The following is a 3,750-nucleotide window of genomic DNA, read 5'->3' on the forward strand; positions in this document are numbered from 1 at the left end:
TATACTGATTAATGCTAAGATCATTTTAATTTTTCCAATTTAAGAGTATGGTTTTCTTTGCGGTGCGTAAGGCAGTGGAAATCATATGAGAAGTGTTTTTCTCTATAGTGACATCACCTAAGATAGCCAATAAGCAAACAAACAGAGAGGGTGGAATATAACAATTCAAACACTTCAACAAATCTTCACATACCCGGACCCAAAACCTCTGGACAGGCGGACAGAGCCAGAGTGCATGGATATAATTGTCTGGCACATTGCCTCTGCAATGGGAGCAGTTATTAGATGAAGTAAAACCCATCTTGAACATTCGCTGGCCTGAATAATGTGCTCTATAGAGGACTTTATATTGTATTAATTTTAGATTCGAATTTCTAGTTATTTTAAATGTTTCCAAGCATATTTTAGACCAGGTGTTATGGTCAAAGTTGACTGATAAGTCCATTTCCCATTTAGCAACAGGTATTGATATTGAGCCGTCTTTTCTAGATAGTTTATTGTAGATTTTAGATAGCAATTTGGGTGATTTTAGATTAAGAAATTCCAATATACTTGCTGGTGTGTCTAATAATATTTTATTAAGCTTAAATTTACATTTAATTATAGATTTAATTTGTTGATATTCTAAAAAATATTCCCTGTCTATGCCATATTGTATTATTAATTTATTAAATGGAATAAAGTCTTTGCCTTCAAATATACTGTATGTTCCAGATGTTTGATTCCTTTACTTCTCCAACCTGGAAAGTTTAACATATTGTTTTGTCGCAGGATGTCAGGATTGTTCCAGATGGGTGTTTGTCTACATGGGAGTAGTGAAGACTTTGTCATTTTCAGAAATTCCCACCATGCTGTCAGAGATGAGCTGATATTAATGCTTTTAAAGCAAGCATGTCATTTAATGTTTGCGCTTATAAATGGAAGATCCGAAATCCAAATAGAGACATGATTGTTTTTTGATTGTTGGAGACTTCAATAGATAGCTCCCATGTGACTTAACATTTGTGGGCGGGACTTACTCGTCGCCATCTTGCAAGGCAGTAGTCGCAATAGTCACGGCCTTGTTATTGTTGAGATCCCGCCTTTTTAGTCATACATTATTTTTTAAAGATTTTATTGCCTTTTTTCGCTCAAAATGGTTGTTTCATGTTGGGTGAATGGCTGTTCCAAGCGTGCAGACGGTTTGACTAAGCGCCGTTTTCACAGTTTACCCAAAATCTGAAAGCATGAAGAACCACAAACTGAGCTGAGCGCTGAACGGTGGCTATTCTGGCTTGGCAACATCCAACGCAAGGATCTGCTGTTGAATGCATCAAGAATCTGTTCGGACCACTTTTACTCCGGTAAAGAAAGACATGTATAACAGTCATTTTGTCGATTTGCATCTTCGTTAAACTGATGAGTGCTGAAACTGCTCTGTTTGTGATACGTCTCTGCTGTGGTTAGCTTAGCGACACTATGCTAAACATGTAAGCACTCGCTTTGTCTACATCTAGATCCTACAGACAGTATATTTTAATTGTTAGCATCAGTTGCATTGACAAGTTTCATAATCAGGTTAGAAATGTCCTAGTCTTTAATTTTGATGATGCATTATTTGAGCCATGATGGCTTAATCATAGCCACAAGTTGCAGCTAGGCACTTTTGTTATGAGGTCTAGCTGTGAGGCCCAAATGCCAGCAAACAAGCATTACCAGTGATAGAACCACAGAGTTACCAAAGCATACATACAATTCATTATGGTAAATATACAAAGTAACAAGAGGAACATGTACAAAGTAATCTTCAATGATAAAATAAACAAAATACATAATCAGTAAGTGTACTAAGTATAATCCCTACATAATTTAAACAGCATGATTGCTAGGTGCAAGTTTTATTAATTTGTTTTGTTTTTGGGGTTTCCCCAAACGTTTTTCTTTGATTCTTGTATGAAAATGATAATGGTTTACCATTAATAGTGCATTTAATTGGAAGTACTTCTCTTACACTCAAAGACAGCAATATAAAATCTGAATGCTAAGTTTGTACTCTAAAATTTTTCCAACATGACTGAATAATACTGTTAGCTTTCTACCTTTGTTTTTGTTGTACTGAATTTATTTTTGTGTCTTCAGGGAGGCCTGCTGACTTATACAACACGTCAAATCCAGATTGGGCTCCTACATTAAAGTTAACAGAGACGCTTACTAAGGGTGACTCAGCAAAGGAACTTCAACTATCGGAGTCAAAACTGAACAGGTCAGTTTAAAAACTAGCAAGCAAAGTAATAATTCCAAATTATTAAAATAAATCATAATTACTACAGTCATTTAGCACGATTTGATATTGAACATATATTTATTTGGATGCATAACAATGTTAATATCAATTTGTAGTTCATTTGGCTTTAGTTAGGCAGTTAGTTTTGGACTTTATGAAGTAAAAATGGCATCGCTTGATAACAAGGTTATTCTTTGTTGTTGTTTGCCTTATTTTATACAGGTTCAGATGAGTAAAGGCACGACTGAACTCCAAAGAGAAGCTCCAGTGTGCACGTGTTCTTCTAGACCTGGCTACAGGCTCTGCTCCAGAGGTTTTGGCTGCTCCAGTTGATACAAATGAAGAGGAGAATTCAGAATCTATTTGTGACATGCAGAATGAATATGAACATGACAATGCAAAACTTGCACCTGCTGCAATACAAGTTTGTGACATGTTGCTGCATCAACAACATGAACAAGCACGTGCTCCTGTTTCTGAAAGTCTGTTAAAATACCAAAGTTCTTTGCACATTTACTGTACTTGTTCTTTGCAATATTGGATGTATGTGAATCTGTTTAAATGTTCTTAGGTTTTTGAGAAATTCTTGTGATTAATAAACTGTACTCACCTGGTGTTCTTCGTTTTATCTCAATGTTCCGAGTACAAATTATTAGCGATTATTTAGATATGTGCATCACCGCTTGGTTTCATCATAATGAAAAATGTTTTTGGAAAAACGTGATGAAATAGCAAAATTTGCTTTGCGTCCAAATTAGTATTATCTGGTGTYTGATGACTGTAATTGTTAGCATCTCGACACGTATACTTTGAAAACAGGCCTCTTGTCAATATTATAGTCATACAACACATTTGGTAAAGGAACAGTATTTCCATTACTGAAATCAAGATGAAGATAATTATTTGAGTTAATATTTATTAAAACTGAAGGCAAAGACAATTTGTCACACACAGTTCAAAACTACATTTGAAGGTATCACATCAAGGTGCATTGCTGTGAAATATATACTTTACCAAGCTTTTATGAGAAACGTACAGTATTATGTCAAAATTGTTTTCAATTCCAATGCTCTTTTGCATTCACAGTAAAAAAACAGTTAAAAACTTCACAGTCATGTTGTCAGAACCAGAAAATATGCATACAGTTACGTAAAAACAAAATGCACTGATAATTTGTTAAATGCCTGCATTTTTGGTGTATTTTCGGATAATCACAGTCTTTCGTTGCAGGTGATGTACATTATGCCCATGCTCATGCGTGTAAAGGCTGCCTGTGATCTGGCAAAATAACTTGAATGAAGTTAAAATGAATTTTAATGAAACTTGCACAGAGATTTTAGACTCACTTGCCCCATTCAGGCTGAAACGGCCTAGGAAKATAGCACAACCCTGGTTAAACAAACATACACGTGAACTCAGACGGGAGTGCAGGTGTGCAGAGCATCAGTGGAGAAAATATCATCTTCAAGTTTCTTTACAAATACTCA

This window comes from Austrofundulus limnaeus, unplaced genomic scaffold, assembly GCF_001266775.1.
Source record: "Austrofundulus limnaeus strain Quisiro unplaced genomic scaffold, Austrofundulus_limnaeus-1.0 Scaffold1342, whole genome shotgun sequence".
Lineage (NCBI taxonomy): Eukaryota > Metazoa > Chordata > Actinopteri > Cyprinodontiformes > Rivulidae > Austrofundulus > Austrofundulus limnaeus.